The sequence below is a fragment of the Gorilla gorilla genome, chromosome 9 (assembly GCF_029281585.2).
Source record: "Gorilla gorilla gorilla isolate KB3781 chromosome 9, NHGRI_mGorGor1-v2.1_pri, whole genome shotgun sequence".
NCBI lineage: Eukaryota > Metazoa > Chordata > Mammalia > Primates > Hominidae > Gorilla > Gorilla gorilla.
Window position 1 is genome coordinate 21,475,734 of NC_073233.2, and position 11,821 is coordinate 21,487,554.

Sequence of the window (11,821 nt, forward strand, 5' to 3'; positions counted from 1 at the left end):
CAAGTCAAAATCTTTTCTAATTTATTTGAGAAATTTTTTTAATACATTGGTTTTTTAGAAATCTATCCTTAATTTTGAAATATTGCAGAAGTTTTCAATTTTCTGTTTTTGATTTACATTTTAATTCTGTGCATGATTTCAATTTTAAATATATATATATTTTAATTATTATTATTTCAATAGTTTTTGTGGAACCGGCGGTGTCTGGTTACATAGATAAGTTCTTTAGGTATAATTTCTAAGATTTTGGTGCACCCATCACCCGAGCAGTGTACAGTGCACCCAATGCGTAGGCTTTTTTCCCAACCCCCCTCCTGCACTTTCCCCTAAGTCCCCAGAGTCCTTTATATCATTCTATGCCTTGCATCCTCATAGCTTAGCATTAATTTAAATTTACAAATTTTTAATTTAAATTTTTGGCAATCAAATGTATTAATATTTTCCTTTATAATTTCTTTCTTTTTTATCCTCAAAAACAGCTTCCCCCACGTGCAACTACACCAAGCTTTTATTTATATGTGCCTTAACTCCATGAATGGCAAAATTGTCAGAGACGGTTTTTCAGGCATATTATACTTATAATCCAACTGGAACTTACTTTGTTGTGTGGGAATCAGAATATTGTCTGCAGCTTTTGATTAAGCTAAGCATATGAAGATGCAAAGGCATAAACATTATAGCGTAGTGCTTGGTTAAGGAATAGCCATACTTTAAAAAATTTTAATTATGGCCATTTTTTAATCAAAAAATCGGCTGGGCATGGTGGCTTACGCCTGTAATCCCAGCACTTTGGGAGGCCGAGGTAGGCGGATCACCTGAGGTTGGGAGTTCGAGACTAGCCTGACCAACACGGAGAAACCCTGTCTCCACTAAAAATACAAAATTAGCTGGGCGTGGTGGCTCATGCCTGTAATCCCAGCTACTTGGGAGACTGAAGCAGAAGAATTGCTTGAACCCGGGAGGCAGAGGTTGCAGTGAGCCAAGATCATGCCATTGCACTCCAGGCTGGGCAACAAGAGCGAAACTCCGTCTCAAAAAAAAAAAAAAGGAAAAAAGAAGAAAAAGAAAAAACTGATGGATGTGGTGAAAAGGGTACACTTTTACACTGTTGGTGGGAATGTAAACAAGTGCGACTGCTATGGAAAACAATGTGGAGATTCCTTAAAGAACTAAAAATAGATCTGTCATTTAATCCAGCAATCTTACTCCTGGGTATCTACCCATAGGAAAAAAAGTCATTATATGAAAAAAGATGCTTGCACACACATGTTTATATTATAGCAGCACAATTCACAATTGTAAATGTATGGAACCAGCCCAAATGCCCATTAATCAACAAGTGGATAAAGAAAATGTAGTGTATATATATACCATGAAATACTGCTCAGCCATAAAAAGGAACGAAATAATGGCATTTGCGGCAAGCTGGGTGGAATTGGGAATCATCATTCTAAGTGTAGTAACTCAGGAATGGAAAACCAAACATTGCATGTTCTCACTCATAAGTGGGAGCTAAGCTATGAGGATGCAAAGGCATACGAATCATTCAATAAACTCTGGGTACTTGGGGAAAAGGGTGTGAGGGGAGTGAGGTATAAAAGAGTACACATTGGGTACAGTGTACACTGCTTGGGTGATGAGTGCACCAAAATCTCAGAAATCACCACTAAATAACTTATTCATGTAACCAAAAATCACCTGTTTCCCGAAAAGCTATTGAAAAGAAAAAAAAAGAGCTGGGTGGCTACAGTAATATTAGACGCAAAAGACACAAAAAATTATACAAGAGATAAAGAGGACATTTTATAATGATAAAAGGGATGACCACTAAGAAGGTATAACAATAATAAACATATATTAACCTGAAAGCAGAACTCCAAAATTCATGAAGTGAAAACTAACAGAATTGAAGCCAGAAGTAGGCCATTTGGAAAAAAAAAAAAAAAAGATAAATCATGGGCATTCTTGCAGAAGTAAGGTGATAACCGCATTGTGATTTTGATTTGCATTTCCCTGATAATTAGCGATGTTGAACATTTATTCATATGTTTATTGGCCACTTGTATAACTTCTTTCTTGCTGTTTTGTTTGAATTCCTTGTAGATTCTGGGTGCTAGTCCTTTGCCGGATGCGTAGTTTGTGAATATTTTCGCTCACTCTGTGGATTGTGTTTACTCTGCTGATTATTCCTTTTGCTGTGAAGAAGCTTTTTAGTTTAAGTCCCATCTATTTATTTTTGTTTTTGTTGCATTTCCTTATAGGTTCTTGGTCATGTACTATTTGTCTAGGCCAATGTCTAGAAGAGTTTTTCTGATGTTATCTTCTAGAATTTTAATGCTTTCAGATCTTAGATTTAAGTCTTTGATCCATCTTGAGTGGATTTTTTTACAAGGTAAGAGATGAGGATCCAGTTTCATTCCTCTACATGTGACTTGCCAATTATCCCAGCACCATTTGTTGAATATGGGGTCCTTTCCCCACCTTATGTTTTTGTTTGCTTTGTCGAAGATCAGTTGGCTGTATTTGGCTTTATTTCTGAGTTATCTTTTCTGTTCCATTGGTCTACGTGTCTGTTTTTGTACCAGTACCATGCTGTTTTGGTAACTATAGCCTTGTAGTGTAGTTTGAAATCAGGCAATGTGATGCTTCCAGATTTGTTCGTTTTGCTTAGTCTTTCTTTGGCTATGTGGGCTCTTTACTGTTCCATATGAATTTTAGGATTGTTTTTTCTAGTTCTGTGAAGGATGATGATGGTATTTTGGTAGGAATTGCACTGAATTTATAGATTGCTTTTGGCAGTATGGTGAAATTCACAATATTGTGAAAATTCACAATATTGATTCTGCCCATCCATGAGCATGGGATGTGTTTTCATTGGTTTGTGTTGTCTATGATTTCTTTCAGCAGTGTTTTGTAGTTTTCCTTGTAGAGATCATTTGCCTCTTTGGTTAGGTATATTCCTAAGGTTTTATTTTCCTTCTTTCTTTCTTTCTTTTTTTTTTTTGCAGCTGTTGCAAAAGTGGTTGAGTTATTGTTTGATTGTCAGCTTAGTAGCTATTGGTGTATAGCAGTGCTAGTGATTTGTGTACATTAATTTGTATCCTGAAACTTTACTGAATTCATTTATCAGATTTAGGAGCTTTTTGGATGATTCTTTAGGGTTTTCTAGGTATATGATCATATTATTGGCAAACAGAGACATTTTGACTTCCTCTTTACCAATTTGGATGTCCTTTATTTCTTTCTCTTATCTGATTGCTGTGGCTAGGACTTCCAGTGCTATGTTGAATAAGTGATGAAAGTGGGCATCCTTGTCTTGTTCCAGTTTTTAGGGGAAATGCTTTCAACTTTTCCCCATTCACTATAATGTTGGCTGTGGGTTTGACATAGATGCCTTTTATTACCTTAAAGTGTGTCCCCTCTATGCCAATTTTGCTGAGGGTTTTAGTCATAAGGGGATGCTGGATTTTGTTATACGCTTGTTCTGCATCTATTGAGAAAATCATATGCTTTTTGTTTTTACTTCTGTTTATGCAGTGCATCACATTTTTTGACTTGCGTATGTTAAACCAACCTTGCATCCCTGGTATGAAACCTACTTGATCATGGTGTACTATATTTTTGATATGCTGTTGAATTTGGTTAGCTAGTATTTTGTTGAAATTTTTTGTATCTATAGTCAGCAGAGATACTGATCTGTAGTTTTCTTTTTTCTTTTTTTGTTATGTCTTTTCCTGGCTTTGGTATTAGGGTAATACTGGCTTCACAGAATGATTTAGGGAGGATTCCCTCTTTCTGTATTTTTTGGAATAGTTTCAATAGAATTGGTATCAATTCTTTGAATGTCTGACAGAATTCAGCTGTGAATCCATCTGGTCCTGGGCTTTTTTTTGGTTGGTAATTTTTTTTTTTTTAATTGCTGTTTCAGTCTCACTACTTACTGTTGGTCTGTTCAGAGTTTCTATTTCTTCCTGGTTTAACCTAAGAGGCTTGTATATTTCCAGGAATTTATTCATTTCCTCTAGGTTTCCTAGTTTGTGTGAATAAGGGTATTCACAGTAGCCTTGAATGATCTTTTGTATTTCTCTGGTATCATTTGTAATATCTCCCATTTCGTTTCTAATTGAGCTTATTTGGATCTTCTCTCTTCTTTTCTTGGCTAATCTCGCCAATAGTCTATCGATTTTATCTTTCCAAAGAATCAGCTTTTTTAAAATTTATCTTTTGTATTTTTTTGTTTCAATTTCATTTAGTTCTGCTCTGATCTTTACTATTTCTTTTCTTCTGCTGGGTTTGGGTTTGATTTGTTCTTATTTCGCTGGTTCCTTGAGGCATGACCTTAGATTGTCTATTTGTGCTTTTTCAGACTTTTTGATGTAGCCATTTAATGCTATGAACTTTCCTCTTAGCCCGCTTTTGCTGTTTCCCAGAGGTTTTGTTAGGTTGTGTCATTATTATTATTCAGTTCAAAGAATTTTTAAATTTCCATCTTGATTTCACTGTTGACTCAATGATTATGCAGGAGCAGATTATTTAATTTCCATGTATTTGTATAATTTTGAGGTTCCTTTTGGAGTTAATTTCCAATTTTATTTCTCTGTGGTCTGAGAGAGTACTTGATATAATTTCAATTTTCTTAAATTTATTAAGACTTGTTTTGTAGCCTATCATATGGTCTATATTGGAGAATGTTCCATGTCCTGATGAAAAGAATGTATATTCTGCAGTTGTCAGGTAGAATGTTCTGTAAATATCTGTTAAGTCCGTTCATTCTAGGGTATAGTTTAAATTATTGTTTCTTTGTTGACCTTCTGTCTTGCTGACCTGTCTAGTGCTGTCAGTTGAGTATTGAAGTCCTCCATTATTATTGTGTTGCCGTCTATCTAATTTCTTAGGTCTAGCAGTAATTGTTTTATAAGTTTGGGAGCTCCAGTGTTAGGTCCATATATTAGATTATCTTTTTATTAAAGAGTTATGAGAGTTCTTTATATATTTTGGATACTAAACTCCTATTAAATAAATGATTTGCAAAGTTTTTCCCATTCTGTGGGCTATTTTTTTGCCTTCTTTTAAAGCACAAAGGTTTCAATACTGATGAAGTTTACTTTATGTATATTTATTTACTTATATATATTTTTTGAGGATTTGCTTGTGTTTTAGTATATATAAGAATCCACTGTAGGCCGGGCGCGGTGGCTCACGCCTGTAATCCCAGCACTTTTGGAGGCCGAGGTGGGCGGATCATGAGGTCAGGAGATCGAGACCATCCTGGCTAACACAGTGGAACCCCGTCCCTACTAAAAAATGCAAAAAATTAGCCAGGCGTGCTGGCGGGTGCCTGTAGTCCAAGCTACTCGGGAGGCTGAGGCATGAAAATGGCGTGAACCCAGGAGGTGGAGCTTGCAGTGAGCCGAGATCGTGCCACTGCACTCCAGCCTGGGCGGCAGAGCGAGACTCGTCTCAAAAAAAAAAAAAAAAAAAAAAGAATCCATTGACTAATTTAAAGCCACAAAGATTTATCTATGTTTTCTTCTAAGAGCGTCATAGTTTTAGCTCTTACATTTAGATCTCTGATCCATTTTGAATTGATTTTTCTATATAGAGTGAGGTAGGGGTACAAATTCTTTTGTTTTTCATGTAGAAATCCATTTGTCCCAGCACAACTTACTGAAAATATGATTCTTTCCTGCATTGAATTGTCATGGAATCTTTGTTGAAAATCAGTTGACCATAGATGGTTAGGTTTATTTCTGGACTCTCAATTTAGGTATTATTTCAATGATATGTATATCGATCTTTTGGCATTAATACACATTTTAAAGAATACTGTAACATTGCAGTAAGTTTTGAAGTTGGGAAGTGTGAGTTCTGCAAGTTTACTTATTTTTCAAAATTATCTTGGCTATCCTGGATTTCTTGCATTTTTGTATTAATTTTAGGATAAGCTTGTCTGTTTCTGCAAAAGGGTAGCTAGAATTTTGATAGGGATTGTGTTGAATACATAGGTCAGTTTAAGGAGTATTGCCATCTTAACAATATTACATTGTCCAATTCGTGAACACAGGATGTCTCATTCATATCATGAATTGTTTTTCTGATTTCATTCTGCTTTCATTGGATTGCCTGTCTGTATTTTATTGTATCTTGTTGAGTACCCTTAAGATAATTATTTTGAGTTTCTTTTTCAGCAATTTGTTGATTTTTTTTTCATTGAGGTCTGTTACTAGGGAATGATTATATTCATTCAGTGGTGTCATATTTCCTTGCTTTTTCATTTTGTTGTTGTTGTTGTGGTGGTGGTGTGTGTATGTGTGTATGTCCCCACATTGATGTCTGTGTATGTGGTGGAACAACTGCCTGTTTCAAACTTTCTAGAGTGTCTTTCACAGAGAAGAGCTTTCACCTACAGTTAGATCTTTGTGTGCAATTTGGAAGGATGTGGTGACTATTTCCAGGTGAGTGCAAAGGTATAGTCTTAGTGCAGCTTCTTTGGCTGCATTCAGCATCGGCAGTAACTGTGAGTGCCTCAGTGGCTTAGGCTATGAAAGTTTGTTGTATCTGAGGTGGCAGCATAGGTTGTTAACATCCTCAGGGACAAGGGATTTTGAGGTCCTCCTATTCTTGTTTTTCCTACAATGGGAAAAACATAGGTGACAGGATCCCTTGTGGTGTCAGGTCTGACATGTCCTATAAGCTGCTGCAGTGGTGCTGGATTCCAGGTACAGGTGCTCAGATTGGCTGTGAGGCTAGGGTCTTAGGCTCAGTGTCTCCCAAACCTCTTGTGGCATCTGGATCTTAGGGTGCAAGTTCACTCTCTGTGGATACATGTTGCTCATAGAACCAGGATCTTAGGCCCTGAGGCAACTCCTAGCAACTCTGGTCTAAGGGATAAGGTTGTAGCTGTAAGTTTACCCTTAGGGGGCAGGGCACAGACCAGGCCCAACTCTAGGAAAGAAGGGGTGCTCTAGAGGCTTGAGCCCAAGGCAAATGTTACAGCTGTCATGCAGGAGCCTGAACCAATAAGGTTGAGTGACAACTCAGCTCCCTGGGGATGAAACACCATATAGTGGTGATTCTATACTCTGGGGATGGTAGGGCTTGGTAGTATCCCTGACTGTGAAGCCAGATGCATTGGCAGCAAGTACCCCAGAAGGGCCAAGCAAAGCTGTTATTTTGGCCTTAGGAGACAGGGAAAAGCACAGCAATGACTGTACTCTCCAGGGAGAGGGGTGTCTCAGCAGCTCAGACTCTAGGGAAGTAATCCAGTTCCATTACTAGAGTTGTTTGGCCTGTAGGGTGAGGTGTCTCAGCTCAGTCATTGCTCTGTTTCCCTGCAATGCAGAGTGCTATACCAGCTCAGTTTTGGACTACACAGCTGCTCAGCTTGACAAAGACACCAATTCCCCAGGGGACGAAGTGCCACTTCAGCTCAGGCTCTGGGGCCTTGAGTGTTCTAGGCAGCCCAGGCACCATTTTTCTGTTATGTAGGGCTCCATCAAAGCACTATGTCCCTGGCAGATAACGTGCAGTTTTAGTTTAGGCCCTAGAGGCAGGGTGCAGCCACTGTTGACAGAGGTAGATGAAGCTGTTCTGTCAAAGCATCATTTTCCAGGAGGGAGTGTGCAGCTTCACCTCTTGCCTGAGGTAGCCAGTTTGGGGATGCGGGGGTAGGTGGAGCAGTTTCATCACTGCTTGGTACCACCAAGAAGAGTGTGACAGTTGCTGGAAGCTTGGTTTGGGGATGCTGAGCCATCAGATATGGGTGGTTTAATTGTAGTTTAGGCTCAGGGATAAGGGGGTGCTGTGGCTACTCACCCCCAGAGCAATATATACTCCAGCATTAGTTCCCTTTTCAAAATGACATAGGGCAGTAGCTGCATGGGCCACAGGGGCAAGGCACAGTGTCAGCTCCTTCTAGGGAGTACAGCCGTGTGGACTCTAGGTAGATAGCTCCCTCTGGCAGGCTTAGTGTCTGTGAGGACTGCAGGAGAACCCAGTGGACTGTAGCTATCTGAGGTGGTGTTGATGGGGGATGCTGGGGTCCTCTTGCCTACCTTTTCATTGTAGGGAGAATTTCCTCCTGGTTTTCGACTGATCCTGGGGGTGGGAGAGTAGAATGGTGGAGGCCTGGCATTTTATTTTATTTTATTTTTATTTTTATTTTATTTTGAGACAGGATCTCACTCTGTTGCCCAGGCTGGAGTGCAGTGGCCCAATCTTAGCTTACTGCAACCTCCGCCTCCTGGGTTCAAGCAATTCTTGCGCCTCAGCCTCCTGAGTAGCTAGGATTACAGGCACGTGCCACCACACCCTGCTAATTTTTGTATTTTCAGTAGAGATGTGGTTTCACCATGTTGGCCAGGCTTGTCTTGAACTCCTGGGCTCAAATGATCCATCTGCCTTGGCCTCCCAAAGTGCTGGGATTACAGGTGTGAGCCAATGTGCCCGGCCATTTCCTTCCATTCTCTATATGGCTATCCTGAGTTTTTGTGCTCAGTAGCGTTTCTGTTCCTTTTTCGATGTACTCTGGCATTTACCTTTTGTTATTTTTGTTAAAAGGTAGTTTTTTATTTATTGTTTTGGCTGTCTTTTTTGGAGGAATGAGTGCTAGTGGCACCTAGTTGACCATCTTGCTGACATCATCTCCAGGATGTCTTTTTACCAGTTAGATTTTCTTTATTTTTATATTTTTAGTTCCTCAGCATTTGTTTGGGAAAGTCTCTATTTCTCCTGCATGTTTGAAGGAGATTTTCACTGCATATAATGTTCTTGGATAAACAATTTTTTTCCTTCAGTACTTTATTTATTATTTTTTTTAAAATAAAAAGTATAAACTTTACTTCTCAACATAAGCTCCATGAAAGGCAAGAGACTTGGTAGGCCATGATTCCAGCCATTTAGTCCATCCTCAAGAACTGAGGGTCCTGAGAATTTAACCATGTCAATGAAGTCTTTTTTTACATTATTAACTGAAAAAAATGGTGCTCTTTAAAGACGTTTTTAAGGTTAGAGAAGAAAAATAAGTCAGAAGGAGCCAAATCAAGATTGCAAAGTGGATACCTAATGATTTCCAAGCAAAATTCTCACAAAATTGTCCTTGTTTGATGACAGGAGTGAGGAAGAGCATTGTCATGGTAGAGAAGGACTTTGTGGTGAAGCTCTTGTGGGTGTTTTTCAGCTGAAGTTTTGACTAACTTCCTTAAAACACTCTCATGATGAGCAGATGTTCTCGTTCTTTCACCCTCCAGAAATCAATGAGCAAAATGCCTTGAGCATCGCCAAAAGCTATTGCCATGATCTTTGCTCTTGACTGGTCCACATGTGCCTTGACTAGCCCACTTCCAATTCTTGGCAGCCATTGCTTTGATTGTGTTTGTCTTCAGGATCATACTGGTAAAGCCATGTTTCATCTCCTGTTACAATTCTTTAAAAAATGCTTCAGGATTTTGATTCCACTTGTTTAAAATTTCCATCGAAAACTCCGCTTCTGTCTGCAGCTGATTTGGGCACAATGGTTTTGGCACTCATTTAGTGAAAAGTGTGCTTAACTTCAATATTTTATTCAGCATCATATAAGCTGAACCAATTGAGATGTTCATGGTATTGGCTATTGTTTCTGCTGTTAATCATTGGTCCTTTTCAATTAGGGCACTGATAAAATTAATTTTTTCCTCACAAATTGATGTGGATGGCCTGCCACTGAGGGCTTCATCTTCAACATTGTCCTTTCCCTACTTAAAACAAGTTATCAGTTTGTAAACTGCTGATTTCTTTGGGGACATTGTTCCCATAAGCTTTTCGTAAAGCAACAGTGATTTCACCTTTCTTCCATCCAAGTTTCATCATAAATTTGATATTAGTTCTTGCTTCAATTTTAGCAGAACTCATATTTCTCTTATAGGGGCTCTTTTCAAACTGATGTCTTATCCTTCCTTTATGCCTCGAACTAGATCCTGTTCAGACATGTCATAACAAATGAGTACAAGTTTATTTTAGTGCAAAAATTTTTGAAGTTGATGTGTAGTTTTTTTTTTTGGTTGTTTAAAAATTCAAGTTTATTTCTTTTTTTTTTTTAAACTTTTATTTTATGTTCAGGGCTACCTGTGAACATTTGTTACATAGGTAAATTCATGTCATGGGGGTTTGTTGTACAGATTATTTAGTCGCCCAGGAATTAAGCCCAGAACCCAATAATTATCTTTTCTGCTCCTCTCCCCTCTTCCACCCTTTACCCTCAAATAGACTCAAGTATCTGTTGTTTTCTTCTTTGTGTTAATAAGTTCTCATCATTTAGCTCCCATTTATAAATGAGAACATGTGGTACTTGGTTTTCTGTTCCCATGTTAGTTTGCTGCAGCTCTATCCATATTCCCACAAAAGACATGATTTCATTCTTTTTATGGCTGCATACTATTCCATAGTGTATATGTACTACATTTTCTTTATCCAGTTTGTCATTGATGGGCATTAAGTTGATTTCATGCCTTTGCTATTGTGTATAGTGCCAAAACGAACATTCATGTGCATGTGTCTTTGTGATAGAGAGATGAAATATGTCATGTCACTCTCTTCTGGCCTGTAAGGTTTCCACTGAGAGGTCTGACAGATGTATTGGGACTCCTTTGTATATTATTTGTTTCCTTTCTCTTGCCACTTTTAGGACCCTTTCTTTATCCTTGATCTTTGGGAGTTTGTTTGTTAAATGTCTTGAGATATTCTTTTTTGGGTTAAATATGCTTAGTGTTCTATACCCTTCTTGCACTTGAATATTGACAACTTTTTCAATATTGGGAGGTTTAGGAAGTTCTCTGATATTTTCCCTTTGAATAAATTTTCTACACCAACCCCTCTCTCTCTACTCCCTCTTTAAGGCCAATAACTCTTAGATTTGCCCCTTTGAGACCATCTTCTAGATCTTATAGGTTTGCTTCATACTTTTTAATTATTTTTTCTTTTGTCTCCTCTGACTGTATATTTTCAAATAGCCTGTCTTCAAGCTCACTAATTCTTTCTTCTGCTTGGCCAATTCTGCTGTTAAGAGATTCTGATGCGGAAGGGGAACATCACACACCGGGGACTGTTGTGGGGTGGGGGGAGGGGGGAGGGATAGCATTAGGAGATATACCTAATGCTAAATGACGAGTTAATGGGTGCAGCACACCAACATGGCACATGTATATATATGTAACAAACCTGCACATTGTGCAGATGTATCCTAAAACTTAAAGTATAATAATAATAAAATTAAAAAAAAAGAGATTCTGATGCATTCTTCGATATGTCAATTGCATTTATCAGCTCCAGGAATTCTTCTTGATTCTTTTAAATTATTTCAATCTCTTTGTTATGTTTATCTGATAGAATTCTGAATTTCTTTTCATGTTATTTTGGATTTTGTTGAGCTTCCTCAAAACAGCTCTTTTGAATTTTCTGTCTGAAAGGTCACATATCTCTGTCTTTCTGGGATTGGTCATTGGTGACTAATTCAGTTGATTTGGTAAGGTCATGTTTTCCTGGATGGTCTTGATGCTTGTGGATATTCACTGGTATATGGGCATTGAAGACTTTGTAGTTATTATAGTTTTCGCAGTCTGGGCTTGTTTGAACCTGTCCTTCTCTGGAAGGCTTTCCAAGTATTTGAAGGGACTTGAGTGTTGTGATCTAAGTCTTTGGTCATTGCAGCCATATCTGCATTACAGGGCACCCCAAGCCCAGTAATCTGTGACTCTTCCAGTCTCATAGAGGTACTGCCTTAGTGGTCTAAATAAGATCTGGAAGAATTCTCTGGGTTACCAGGCAGAGACTCTTGTTGTCTTCCCTT